Source organism: Bufo bufo, chromosome 11 (genome assembly GCF_905171765.1).
Source record: "Bufo bufo chromosome 11, aBufBuf1.1, whole genome shotgun sequence".
Classification (NCBI taxonomy): Eukaryota; Metazoa; Chordata; class Amphibia; order Anura; family Bufonidae; genus Bufo; species Bufo bufo.
Window position 1 is genome coordinate 52,775,018 of NC_053399.1, and position 15,676 is coordinate 52,790,693.

Consider the following 15,676-nt stretch of genomic DNA (forward strand, 5'->3'; position numbering starts at 1 on the left):
GAAGGAATTCTCACCCTCGATGAATGTTCTATTCAAAAATAATGTTCAGATGATCTGGAAAAAAAAGGATAAAAGATTAATATCAAAACAGTTCGCAATGCCTATTTAAGACCCTTGTAATAAAGTTCGAAGACGATGTATCCAGTAGTATTCCTTCTGTTTAAGTAAAGACTTTTTGTCGCCTCGACATTTGGTGGTGAAACATGCTCGATTACCTGAAATCTAAGTTGTTCGTCTGATGTTGGGCCTAGTCGAAATGGTCTGGAACCGGTAGAAGTAAATGGGGTCCAGGGGTGCACCTCCAATAAGGCCAAGTGAGGCGGCTGCCTCAGGCGGCGAGACCTAGAGACAAGCGGCACAATGGCAGGGTCATGAGAAATGAGCGCTTCCATTCTGGAAGTGCTCATCTCTCTATATTCACCTGTATCACAGTATGTCTTTAACAGTACGGGTGGGGAGGAGGGACAGTTTCAATTTTCGCTTCAGGCAGCAGAAAGGCTAGGTGCACCCCTGGTGGCATCTTATGGTAGATTTGTGTCGTGTTACATTGGTTGTGTAGTCTCACCAACGTAAATGTCCGCAGGGGCATGTAAGCACATAAACTTCAAACATGGGCTCGCAGGTAAAGAAGCCATTTAATCTGATATGTTGTGCACAAGGTGGATGTAGGATATCCTCTCCTAACACTTGAGCATTGTGCACATCCGAGACAGGGAAAAAAGGTTTTTCTGAGATTTTAATACTGAGGACCTATCCTCATCAGTATTAGTATCTGTAACGGATCTCCTGGCACCCCGACCGGGTACCTCCGTCGAATGATGCTCCTAGCGCTTCCCGAGGACTCCAAGCACTCCACTTGACACCATAACCGCCACAGACCCCACGAACCGCCGAAGCTTGGTTGAGGTCTCACCATCTCCTACCCACCCTGGACCTACAACAAGGCTCCAGGCTCCAGTGGGTGAACCTCTCCTAAATCCAGAGAGCAGGAACAGCTCTTACAAGAGCTAGTAGTTATAGCCAGGGGAGTATAGCAAATCTTCAGCGTATAGCAATCCCCAGTGTCGATCAGTTACCCAAACACCAGCCTCAACATGATGAAGGGTAAAACAGGAACTCTTTATTGAACACACAAGCATTGACTTATACACATTTTCCAACAAGGTTACCACCCACAAGGTTTTGTAAAAACAACAAATAAACACGTACAATACAGTAAAACACTCCCACGCAAAATCCTCTCCCCTGCCTGTGATACAATTACCGTACACGGGTCAATGTAATCATCACAGGCAGGAGAATACACAATGTCTTCTGTCCTGGAGACAACCGAGGAGTAATTCAATTATCTCTCAGGACAAAGGGAAATCGCCAATACACACGTGGAGACAATAGGACAGACATCACTACTCAAATATACAATGTCCCACCCTTTACAGTACACATAGACATTTAACATATCCCAAAATGGCACGAATTAGACCAGGGGTTCAAAAGTTTAGCATGGGCCGATGAGAGGGCCCATAATCCTGGGGCAAGAGGCTGGCAAACAGGCCCCTCCAAAACCCAGTGGTGAGGTTGGTTTCACCACAGTATCTGTTACTAGAGAAAGCTCAGTTAGACTGAAAGGATATTCTTTAATGTATATAACTTGTATAATCATTTACTGTATTTTTCTAACATTACTTTTTAAGGAGGTTTTTACACATAAAAAGTGATCTCACTAGCTGGCTTTTGGCTTTCAACTGCCCTCAAAGCTAAGGGAATCTCATAGCTGCTTTTCCAGTAATCCCTTGCTTTCCTCTAAGGGAATCTTCTTGTTCACATTCACAAAAATCGACATGGAAATTGAGGCCCTGTACTGATTTGATTTCTGAGGCATGTCAACTTTTTCTGCAGATTGATCTTGGATTTCACTTTTGCAGTACATGCCCTCCAATCCCCCTCACGGATGATTTTGGTCTGACTTTTTTTTTTGACGCGACACCATAAAAAACACTTCCTTTTTCGTATGTCACATGCACTTTTAACATATTTCTAAGTGTGTTTTTTCAGGTTTTTTCCTATAGAGAGGGGAATGGAAAAACACCTGAAAAAACATAATTGCTTCAGAATGCTATGCCCTGAAAAAAAAAGCACACAAAATAAAAAAAAAACACCACTTGTGCAAAAAAAAACGCTTCTGTGTTTATTTGCCAAACACTTTTAGCTGACATCTGGAGTTGTTGTTTTTCCAGCCAAAAAAAACCCCACATAAGCAAAAACAACACAGCAAAAATGCACACATGAGGAAAAACACCACATAAAAATCTCCAGGTTTAAGTGCAATCTGTGGCATGGAGTTTGCTGTAATTCTGTGGCAAAATCCACAACAGATTTTTTCTACCTCCTATGTGGCCGCACCCGTATAAACTACAGCGTACAGTTACACTATTACACAGTTTACGTATATAAGTACTCTGCATAATGATTTCCATTATTTAACTTGTTTCTGTGTAACAGCCTGCATTATGCTCCAGAGCTGCAATCACAGTTCTTTTGGTGTCACACCTGAAATATGGATCTTTGGAGTTCAGCTACTGTTTACAAGCTACTGACTGTTTCCAATAGTAGGAAGCAGAGCTCTGTAATGTAGGATCAGCACTAGAGTAAGGCTACTTTCACACTAGCGTTTTAGTTTTACGGTATTGAGATCCGTCCTAGGGGCTCAATACCGGAGAAAAACGCTTCAGTTTTGTCCCCATTCATTGTCAATGGGCACAACACTGAATTGAACAGAACAGAAGGCTCCAAAATGCATTCCATTCCGTTTGGTTGCGTTCCCAGACCGGAGAGCAAACCGCAACATGTTGTAGTCTGCTTTGTGTCCTGGGATGCGGAGCAAGACGGATCCGGCATGACCCCCAATGCAAGTCAATGGGGACGAATCCATTTTCTCTGACACAATAGAAAATGGATCCGTCGCCCATTGACTTTCAATGGAGTTCATGACGGATCCGTCTTGGCTATGTTAAAGATAATACAACTGGATCCGTTAATAACGGATACAGATGGTTGTATTATCAGTAACAGAAGCGTTTTTGCTGAACCCTGCCGTTAGAGTAGCCTTAGTTATGATTATTATACTGTATACTCCGTTATACATGTTTTAGTTTTTTTAATTCTTTTTATTCCAAAATTGTACAAAATACATAAATATTCCCAGTGCATGAAAACAGAGCAGGTCACAATAGTCCGCATTAACACCTTTACACCCTTACCCTTTAGCTGAGGGGTGTAACTGTGAGGGCTGTAAAGGGGCAAGAAAGAGAGCGAAAAAATAAACGATGTTATATCTCCTTACAGCGTATAAAGACATTTATGAATCAAGCCCCCATTATGTACACAGTCCTTTAAAATGTATAGAGAGTGAGACCCATTAAAACTCTTATATTGTATAGCCCTTTATAATCTATGTAGTCTATCTCTTATAATGTACAGTCCATTATAATATATGAAGACCCTCATGTAATGTACAGGCCATTATAATGTGTGCATACCCTATTATAACGTACAGTCTGTTATAATGTATGTAGAACCTCATGTAGTGTGCAGTCCATTATATTGTGTGTAGACCCTCTTATAATGTACAGTCTATAATAAAGTATGTAGACCCCCATGTAGTGTACAGTACATTATTATGTATGCAGACTCCCTTATAATGTACAGTACATTATTATGTATGCAGACTCCCTTATAATGTACAGTCCATTATAACGTATGTAGACCCTCTTATAATTTGAAGTCCATTATAATGTATGTGGCATTTAAAAACCTGCTGTGGGGTCCAGTCTTTTCCAGTTACACCACTGTAATGTATGTAGACCCTCTTATAATGTACAGTTCTAGTGTATAACACATGTAGACCCTCTTATAATGTACAATACTGTAGTGTATAATACAAGTAGACTCTTATAATGTACAGTACTACAGTACTTTATAACACGTGTACACCCTCTTATAACGTACAGTACTAGTGTATAACACATGTAGACCCTCTTATAATGTACAGTACTAGTGTATAACACATGTAGACCCTCTTATAATGTACAGTACTAGTGTATAACACATGTAGACCCTCTTATAATGTACAGTACTAGTGTATAACACATGTAGACCCTCTTATAATGTACAGTACTAGTGTATAACACACGTAGACCCTCTTATAATGTACAGTACTTCTTTATAAAACATGTAGACCCTCATAATGTACAGTACTACTTTATAACACATGTTCACCCTCTTATAAAGTACAGTACTAGTATATAACACATGTAGACCCTCTGATAAAGTACAGTACTACTTTATAACACATGTAGACCCTCTTATAATATACAGTACTAGTGTATAACAAGTGTTATAAAGTAGTACTGTACTTTATAAGAGGGTCTACATGTGTTATACACTAGTACTGCACATTATAAGAGGGTCTACATGTGTTATACACTAGTACTGCACATTATAAGAGGGTCTACATGTGTTATACACTAGTACTGTACTTTATAAGAGGGTCTACATGTGTTATGCACTAGTACTGTATGTTATAAGAGGGTGTACATGTGTTATTGTCACGTGCGAGAGGCCCAAGGCAGACCTCCGGGACGTCTTGCAAACAGGACACAGGCAAAACAGACCAGGGACCAAGAGAGTACACCTTATTACACATGTAATTAAAGCAACTGACAGTAATATATGCAGGTTAGGCAATACTGGTAGCACTACAACTGAACCAAGTGCAACGGCAGACTAGAGGCAAACCCCAGAGGGCGAAGAGCTAGTGAGCCCCGTTCTTCACAGAGCCCCTGGAGGTGGGGATGAACTGGGACGAGGGCTCACTGGTCGCACCTCCAGGAAGGTTCCAGTGCACTTGGCCCCTAACTGCAGAGAACTACGCTAGTGCAAGCACCGGCTGATACAGACAGCAGGACTGGAACATAACCAAAGACAGGACATGGAACAGACAACCAGACAAACGGGAACCAGCATGCCTGGACCCCATGCAGAACCGCAAGCATGGCAGTCATCGGCAGAGCTGCACACAGACTAGAGATCCTCCCTACGAAGAACCCAGGGGCCCTCTAACGAAGGCAGGACAAACACAGGAACAGAAGGAGTAAGGCACTGCAGGACAGACAAGGAACGGACTAGATCAGAAGCAGTAAGCACTACCCGGCTGGACATAGGACAGGATCAGAAGCAGTAAGCACTGCCCGGCTGGACATAGGACAGGATCAGAAGCAGTAAGCACTGCCTGGCTGGACATAGGACAGGATCAGAAGCAGGAAGCACTACCCGGCTGGACATAGGACAGGATCAGAAGCAGTAAGCACTGCCAGGCTGGACATAGGACAGGATCAGAAGCAGTAAGCACTGCCCGGCTGGACATAGGACAGGATCAGAAGCAGTAAGCACTGCCAGGCTGGACATAGGACAGGATCAGAAGCAGTAAGCACTGCCCGGCTGGACATAGGACAGGATCAGAAGCAGTAAGCACTGCCCGGCTGGACATAGGACAGGATCAGAAGCAGTAAGCACTGCCCGGCTGGACATAGGACAGGATCAGAAGCAGTAAGCACTGCCCGGCTGGACATAGGACAGGATCAGAAGCAGTAAACACTGCCAGGCTGGACATAGGACAGGATCAGAAGCAGTAAGCACTGCCCGGCTGGACATAGGGCAGGATCAGAAGCAGTAAGCACTGCCAGGCTGGACATAGGACAGGATCAGAAGCAGTAAGCACTACCCGGCTGGACATAGGGCAGGATCAGAAGCAGTAAGCACTGCCCGGCTGGACATAGGACAGGATCAGAAGCAGTAAGCACTACCCGGCTGGACATAGGACAGGATCAGAAGCAGTAAGCACTGCCCGGCTGGACATAGGACAGGATCAGAAGCAGTAAGCACTGCCAGGCTGGACATAGGACAGGATCAGAAGCAGTAAGCACTGCCAGGCTGGACATAGGACAGGATCAGAAGCAGTAAGCACTGCCCGGCTGGACATAGGACAGGATCAGAAGCAGTAAGCACTGCCAGGCTGGACATAGGACAGGATCAGAAGCAGTAAGCACTGCCAGGCTGGACATAGGACAGGATCAGAAGCAGTAAGCACTGCCCGGCTGGACATAGGACAGGATCAGAAGCAGTAAGCACTGCCCGGCTGGACATAGGACAGGATCAGAAGCAGTAAGCACTGCCAGGCTGGACATAGGACAGGATCAGAAGCAGTAAGCACTACCCGGCTGGACATAGGGCAGGATCAGAAGGAGGAAGCACTGCCAGGCTGGACATAGGACAGGATCAGAAGCAGTAAGCACTACCCGGCTGGACATAGGGCAGGATCAGAAGCAGGAAGCACTGCCCGGCTGGACATAGGGCAGGATCAGAAGCAGGAAGCACTGCCAGGCTGGACATAGGACAGGATCAGAAGCAGTAAGCACTGCCCGGCTGGACATAGGACAGGATCAGAAGCAGTAAGCACTACCCGGCTGGACATAGGACAGGATGAGCAGCAGTAAGCACTGCCCGGCTGGACATAGGACAGGATCAGAAGCAGGAAGCACTGCCCGGCTGGACATAGGGCAGGATCAGAAGCAGGAAGCACTGCCAGGCTGGACATAGGGCAGGATCTGAAGCAGGTAGCACTTTCAGGCTGGACATAGGACAGGATCAGAAGCAGTAAGCACTGCTTGGCTGGACATAGGACAGGATCAGAAGCAGTAAGCACTACCCGGCTTGACATAGGACAGGATCAGAAGCAGGAAGCACTGCCAGGCTGGACATAGGACAGGATCAGAAGCAGGAAGCACTGCCCGGCTGGACATAGGGCAGGATCAGAAGCAGTAAGCACTGCCAGGCTGGACATAGGACAGGATCAGAAGCAGTAAGCACTACCCGGCTGGACATAGGGCAGGATCAGAAGCAGGAAGCACTGCCAGGCTGGACATAGGACAGGATCAGAAGCAGTAAGCACTGCCCGGCTGGACATAGGACAGGATCAGAAGCAGTAAGCACTTCCCGGCTGGACATAGGGCAGGATCAGAAGCAGGAAGCACTGCCAGGCTGGACATAGGAAAGGATCAGAAGCAGTAAGCACTGCCCGGCTGGACATAGGACAGGATCAGAAGCAGTAAGTACTGCTCGGCTGGACATAGGACAGGATCAGAAGCAGTAAGCACTGCCCGGCTGGACATAGGACAGGACCAGAAGCAGTAAGCACTGCCAGGCTAGACATAGGACAGGATCAGAAGCAGTAAGCACTGCCCGGCTGGACATAGGGCAGGATCAGAAGCAGGAAGCACTGCCAGGCTGGACATAGGACAGGATCAGAAGCAGTAAGCACTGCCCGGCTGGACATAGGGCAGGATCAGAAGCAGGAAGCACTGCCAGGCTGGACATAGGACAGGATCAGAAGCAGGAAGCACTGCCAGGCTGGACATAGGACAGGATCAGAAGCAGTAAGCACTGCCAGGCTGGACATAGGACAGGATCAGAAGCAGTAAGCACTGCCAGGCTGGACATAGGACAGGATCAGAAGCAGTAAGCACTACCCGGCTGGACATAGGACAGGATCAGAAGCAGTAAGCACTACCCGGCTGGACATAGGACAGGATCAGAAGCAGTAAGCACTGCCAGACTGGACATAGGACAGGATCAGAAGCAGTAAGCACTGCCAGGCTGGACATAGGACAGGATCAGAAGCAGTAAGCACTGCCAGGCTGGACATAGGACAGGATCAGAAGCAGTAAGCACTACCCGGCTGGACATAGGACAGGATCAGAAGCAGTAAGCACTGCCCGGCTGGACATAGGACAGGATCAGAAGCAGTAAGCACTGCCAGACTGGACATAGGACAGGATCAGAAGCAGTAAGCACTGCCAGGCTGGACATAGGACAGGATCAGAAGCAGTAAGCACTGCCAGGCTGGACATAGGACAGGATCAGAAGCAGTAAGCACTGCCAGGCTGGACATAGGACAGGATCAGAAGCAGTAAGCACTGCCCGGCTGGACATAGGACAGGATCAGAAGCAGTAAGCACTGCCCGGCTGGACATAGGACAGGATCAGAAGCAGTAAGCACTGCTTGGCTGGACATAGGACAGGATCAGAAGCAGTAAGCACTACCCGGCTGGACATAGGACAGGATCAGAAGCAGGAAGCACTGCCAGACTGGACATAGGACAGGATCAGAAGCAGGAAGCACTGCCCGGCTGGACATAGGGCAGGATCAGAAGCAGTAAGCACTGCCAGGCTGGACATAGGACAGGATCAGAAGCAGTAAGCACTGCCCGGCTGGACATAGGGCAGGATCAGAAGCAGGAAGCACTGCCAGGCTGGACATAGGACAGGATCAGAAGCAGTAAGCACTGCCCGGCTGGACATAGGACAGGATCAGAAGCAGTAAGCACTTCCCGGCTGGACATAGGGCAGGATCAGAAGCAGGAAGCACTGCCAGGCTGGACATAGGAAAGGATCAGAAGCAGTAAGCACTGCCCGGCTGGACATAGGACAGGATCAGAAGCAGTAAGTACTGCCCGGCTGGACATAGGACAGGATCAGAAGCAGTAAGCACTGCCCGGCTGGACATAGGACAGGACCAGAAGCAGTAAGCACTGCCAGGCTGGACATAGGACAGGATCAGAAGCAGTAAGCACTGCCCGGCTGGACATAGGGCAGGATCAGAAGCAGGAAGCACTGCCAGGCTGGACATAGGACAGGATCAGAAGCAGTAAGCACTGCCCGGCTGGACATAGGGCAGGATCAGAATCAGGAAGCACTGCCAGGCTGGACATAGGACAGGATCAGAAGCAGGAAGCACTGCCAGGCTGGACATAGGACAGGATCAGAAGCAGTAAGCACTGCCAGGCTGGACATAGGACAGGATCAGAAGCAGTAAGCACTGCCAGGCTGGACATAGGACAGGATCAGAAGCAGTAAGCACTACCCGGCTGGACATAGGACAGGATCAGAAGCAGTAAGCACTGCCCGGCTGGACATAGGACAGGATCAGAAGCAGTAAGCACTGCCAGGCTGGACATAGGACAGGATCAGAAGCAGTAAGCACTGCCAGGCTGGACATAGGACATGATCAGAAGCAGTAAGCACTGCCCGGCTGGACATAGGACAGGATCAGAAGCAGTAAGCACTACCCGGCTGGACATAGGACAGGATCAGAAGCAGTAAGCACTGCCCGGCTGGACATAGGACAGGATCAGAAGCAGTAAGCACTGCCAGACTGGACATAGGACAGGATCAGAAGCAGTAAGCACTGCCAGGCTGGACATAGGACAGGATCAGAAGCAGTAAGCACTGCCAGGCTGGACATAGGACAGGATCAGAAGCAGTAAGCACTGCCAGGCTGGACATAGGACAGGATCAGAAGCAGTAAGCACTGCCCGGCTGGACATAGGACAGGATCAGAAGCAGTAAGCACTGCCCGGCTGGACATAGGACAGGATCAGAAGCAGTAAGCACTGCCAGGCTGGACATAGGACAGGATCAGAAGCAGGAAGCACTGCCCGGCTGGACATAGGGCAGGATCAGAAGCAGTAAGCACTGCCAGGCTGGACATAGGACAGGATCAGAAGCAGTAAGCACTGCCCGGCTGGACATAGGGCAGGATCAGAAGCAGGAAGCACTGCCAGGCTGGACATAGGACAGGATCAGAAGCAGTAAGCACTGCCCGGCTGGACATAGGACAGGATCAGAAGCAGTAAGCACTTCCCGGCTGGACATAGGGCAGGATCAGAAGCAGGAAGCACTGCCAGGCTGGACATAGGAAAGGATCAGAAGCAGTAAGCACTGCCCGGCTGGACATAGGACAGGATCAGAAGCAGTAAGTACTGCCCGGCTGGACATAGGACAGGATCAGAAGCAGTAAGCACTGCCCGGCTGGACATAGGACAGGACCAGAAGCAGTAAGCACTGCCCGGCTGGACATAGGACAGGATCAGAAGCAGTAAGCACTGCCCGGCTGGACATAGGACAGGATCAGAAGCAGTAAGCACTGCCAGACTGGACATAGGACAGGATCAGAAGCAGTAAGCACTGCCAGGCTGGACATAGGACAGGATCAGAAGCAGTAAGCACTGCCAGGCTGGACATAGGACAGGATCAGAAGCAGTAAGCACTGCCAGGCTGGACATAGGACAGGATCAGAAGCAGTAAGCACTGCCCGGCTGGACATAGGACAGGATCAGAAGCAGTAAGCACTGCCCGGCTGGACATAGGACAGGATCAGAAGCAGTAAGCACTGCCAGGCTGGACATAGGACAGGATCAGAAGCAGTAAGCACTACCCGGCTGGACATAGGGTAGGATCAGAAGGAGGAAGCACTGCCAGGCTGGACATAGGACAGGATCAGAAGCAGTAAGCACTACCCGGCTGGACATAGGGCAGGATCAGAAGCAGGAAGCACTGCCCGGCTGGACATAGGGCAGGATCAGAAGCAGGAAGCACTGCCAGGCTGGACATAGGACAGGATCAGAAGCAGTAAGCACTGCCCGGCTGGACATAGGACAGGATCAGAAGCAGTAAGCACTACCCGGCTGGACATAGGACAGGATCAGAAGCAGTAAGCACTGCCCGGCTGGACATAGGACAGGATCAGAAGCAGGAAGCACTGCCCGGCTGGACATAGGGCAGGATCAGAAGCAGGAAGCACTGCCCGGCTGGACATAGGGCAGGATCTGAAGCAGGTAGCACTGCCAGGCTGGACATAGGACAGGATCAGAAGCAGTAAGCACTGCTTGGCTGGACATAGGACAGGATCAGAAGCAGTAAGCACTACCCGGCTGGACATAGGACAGGATCAGAAGCAGGAAGCACTGCCAGGCTGGACATAGGACAGGATCAGAAGCAGGAAGCACTGCCCGGCTGGACATAGGGCAGGATCAGAAGCAGTAAGCACTGCCCGGCTGGACATAGGGCAGGATCAGAAGCAGGAAGCACTGCCAGGCTGGACATAGGACAGGATCAGAAGCAGTAAGCACTGCCCGGCTGGACATAGGACAGGATCAGAAGCAGTAAGCACTTCCCGGCTGGACATAGGGCAGGATCAGAAGCAGGAAGCACTGCCAGGCTGGACATAGGAAAGGATCAGAAGCAGTAAGCACTGCCCGGCTGGACATAGGACAGGATCAGAAGCAGTAAGTACTGCTCGGCTGGACATAGGACAGGATCAGAAGCAGTAAGCACTGCCCGGCTGGACATAGGACAGGACCAGAAGCAGTAAGCACTGCCAGGCTGGACATAGGACAGGATCAGAAGCAGTAAGCACTGCCCGGCTGGACATAGGGCAGGATCAGAAGCAGGAAGCACTGCCAGGCTGGGCATAGGACAGGATCAGAAGCAGTAAGCACTGCCCGGCTGGACATAGGGCAGGATCAGAAGCAGGAAGCACTGCCAGGCTGGACATAGGACAGGATCAGAAGCAGGAAGCACTGCCAGGCTGGACATAGGACAGGATCAGAAGCAGGAAGCACTACCCGGCTGGACATAGGGCAGGATCAGAAGCAGGAAGCACTGCCAGGCTGGACATAGGACAGGATCAGAAGCAGTAAGCACTACCCGGCTGGACATAGGACAGGATCAGAAGCAGTAAGCACTGCCCGGCTGGACATAGGACAGGATCAGAAGCAGTAAGCACTTCCCGGCTGGACATAGGGCAGGATCAGAAGCAGGAAGCACTGCCAGGCTGGACATAGGACAGGATCAGAAGCAGTAAGCACTGCCCGGCTGGACATAGGACAGGATCAGAAGCAGTAAGCACTGCCCGGCTGGACATAGGACAGGATCAGAAGCAGTAAGCACTGCCAGGCTGGACATAGGACAGGATCAGAAGCAGTAAGCACTGCCCGGCTGGACATAGGACAGGATCAGAAGCAGTAAGCACTGCCAGGCTGGACATAGGACAGGATCAGAAGCAGTAAGCACTGCCAGGCTGGACATAGGACAGGATCAGAAGCAGTAAGCACTGCCCGGCTGGACATAGGACAGGATCAGAAGCAGTAAGCACTGCCCGGCTGGACATAGGACAGGATCAGAAGCAGTAAGCACTGCCAGGCTGGACATAGGACAGGATCAGAAGCAGTAAGCACTGCTCGGCTGGACATAGGACAGGATCAGAAGCAGTAAGCACTGCCAGGCTGGACATAGGACAGGATCAGAAGCAGTAAGCACTGCCAGGCTGGACATAGGACATGATCAGAAGCAGTAAGCACTGCCCGGCTGGACATAGGACAGGATCAGAAGCAGTAAGCACTACCCGGCTGGACATAGGACAGGATCAGAAGCAGTAAGCACTGCCCGGCTGGACATAGGACAGGATCAGAAGCAGTAAGCACTGCCAGACTGGACATAGGACAGGATCAGAAGCAGTAAGCACTGCCAGGCTGGACATAGGACAGGATCAGAAGCAGTAAGCACTGCCAGGCTGGACATAGGACAGGATCAGAAGCAGTAAGCACTGCCAGGCTGGACATAGGACAGGATCAGAAGCAGTAAGCACTGCCCGGCTGGACATAGGACAGGATCAGAAGCAGTAAGCACTGCCCGGCTGGACATAGGACAGGATCAGAAGCAGTAAGCACTGCCAGGCTGGACATAGGACAGGATCAGAAGCAGTAAGCACTACCCGGCTGGACATAGGGCAGGATCAGAAGGAGGAAGCACTGCCAGGCTGGACATAGGACAGGATCAGAAGCAGTAAGCACTACCCGGCTGGACATAGGGCAGGATCAGAAGCAGGAAGCACTGCCCGGCTGGACATAGGGCAGGATCAGAAGCAGGAAGCACTGCCAGGCTGGACATAGGACAGGATCAGAAGCAGTAAGCACTGCCCGGCTGGACATAGGACAGGATCAGAAGCAGTAAGCACTACCCGGCTGGACATAGGACAGGATCAGCAGCAGTAAGCACTGCCCGGCTGGACATAGGACAGGATCAGAAGCAGGAAGCACTGCCCGGCTGGACATAGGGCAGGATCAGAAGCAGGAAGCACTGCCCGGCTGGACATAGGGCAGGATCTGAAGCAGGTAGCACTGCCAGGCTGGACATAGGACAGGATCAGAAGCAGTAAGCACTGCCCGGCTGGACATAGGACAGGATCAGAAGCAGTAAGCACTACCCGGCTGGACATAGGACAGGATCAGAAGCAGTAAGCACTGCCCGGCTGGACATAGGACAGGATCAGAAGCAGTAAGCACTGCCAGACTGGACATAGGACAGGATCAGAAGCAGTAAGCACTGCCAGGCTGGACATAGGACAGGATCAGAAGCAGTAAGCACTGCCAGGCTGGACATAGGACAGGATCAGAAGCAGTAAGCACTGCCAGGCTGGACATAGGACAGGATCAGAAGCAGTAAGCACTGCCCGGCTGGACATAGGACAGGATCAGAAGCAGTAAGCACTGCCCGGCTGGACATAGGACAGGATCAGAAGCAGTAAGCACTGCCAGGCTGGACATAGGACAGGATCAGAAGCAGTAAGCACTACCCGGCTGGACATAGGGTAGGATCAGAAGGAGGAAGCACTGCCAGGCTGGACATAGGACAGGATCAGAAGCAGTAAGCACTACCCGGCTGGACATAGGGCAGGATCAGAAGCAGGAAGCACTGCCCGGCTGGACATAGGGCAGGATCAGAAGCAGGAAGCACTGCCAGGCTGGACATAGGACAGGATCAGAAGCAGTAAGCACTGCCCGGCTGGACATAGGACAGGATCAGAAGCAGTAAGCACTACCCGGCTGGACATAGGACAGGATCAGCAGCAGTAAGCACTGCCCGGCTGGACATAGGACAGGATCAGAAGCAGGAAGCACTGCCCGGCTGGACATAGGGCAGGATCAGAAGCAGGAAGCACTGCCCGGCTGGACATAGGGCAGGATCTGAAGCAGGTAGCACTGCCAGGCTGGACATAGGACAGGATCAGAAGCAGTAAGCACTGCTTGGCTGGACATAGGACAGGATCAGAAGCAGTAAGCACTACCCGGCTGGACATAGGACAGGATCAGAAGCAGGAAGCACTGCCAGGCTGGACATAGGACAGGATCAGAAGCAGGAAGCACTGCCCGGCTGGACATAGGGCAGGATCAGAAGCAGTAAGCACTGCCCGGCTGGACATAGGGCAGGATCAGAAGCAGGAAGCACTGCCAGGCTGGACATAGGACAGGATCAGAAGCAGTAAGCACTGCCCGGCTGGACATAGGACAGGATCAGAAGCAGTAAGCACTTCCCGGCTGGACATAGGGCAGGATCAGAAGCAGGAAGCACTGCCAGGCTGGACATAGGAAAGGATCAGAAGCAGTAAGCACTGCCCGGCTGGACATAGGACAGGATCAGAAGCAGTAAGTACTGCTCGGCTGGACATAGGACAGGATCAGAAGCAGTAAGCACTGCCCGGCTGGACATAGGACAGGATCAGAAGCAGGAAGCACTGCCAGGCTGGACATAGGACAGGATCAGAAGCAGTAAGCACTGCCCGGCTGGACATAGGGCAGGATCAGAAGCAGGAAGCACTGCCAGGCTGGGCATAGGACAGGATCAGAAGCAGTAAGCACTGCCCGGCTGGACATAGGGCAGGATCAGAAGCAGGAAGCACTGCCAGGCTGGACATAGGACAGGATCAGAAGCAGGAAGCACTGCCAGGCTGGACATAGGACAGGATCAGAAGCAGGAAGCACTACCCGGCTGGACATAGGGCAGGATCAGAAGCAGGAAGCACTGCCAGGCTGGACATAGGACAGGATCAGAAGCAGTAAGCACTACCCGGCTGGACATAGGACAGGATCAGAAGCAGTAAGCACTGCCCGGCTGGACATAGGACAGGATCAGAAGCAGTAAGCACTTCCCGGCTGGACATAGGGCAGGATCAGAAGCAGGAAGCACTGCCAGGCTGGACATAGGACAGGATCAGAAGCAGTAAGCACTGCCCGGCTGGACATAGGACAGGATCAGAAGCAGTAAGCACTGCCCGGCTGGACATAGGACAGGATCAGAAGCAGTAAGCACTGCCAGGCTGGACATAGGACAGGATCAGAAGCAGTAAGCACTGCCCGGCTGGACATAGGACAGGATCAGAAGCAGTAAGCACTGCCAGGCTGGACATAGGACAGGATCAGAAGCAGTAAGCACTGCCAGGCTGGACATAGGACAGGATCAGAAGCAGTAAGCACTGCCCGGCTGGACATAGGACAGGATCAGAAGCAGTAAGCACTGCCCGGCTGGACATAGGACAGGATCAGAAGCAGTAAGCACTGCCAGGCTGGACATAGGACAGGATCAGAAGCAGTAAGCACTGCTCGGCTGGACATAGGACAGGATCAGAAGCAGTAAGCACTGCCCGGCTGGACATAGGACAGAAGCAGTAAGCACTGCCCGGCTGGACATAGGACAGGATCAGAAGCAGTAAGCACTGCCAGGCTGGACATAGGACAGGATCAGAAGCAGTAAGCACTACCCGGCTGGACATAGGGCAGGATCAGAAGCAGGAAGCACTGCAGGGCTGGACATAGGACAGGATCAGAAGCAGTAAGCACTACCCGGCTGGACATAGGACAGGATCAGAAGCAGTAAGTACTGCTCGGCTGGACATAGGACAGGATCAGAAGCAGTAAGCACTGCCCGGCTGGACATAGGACAG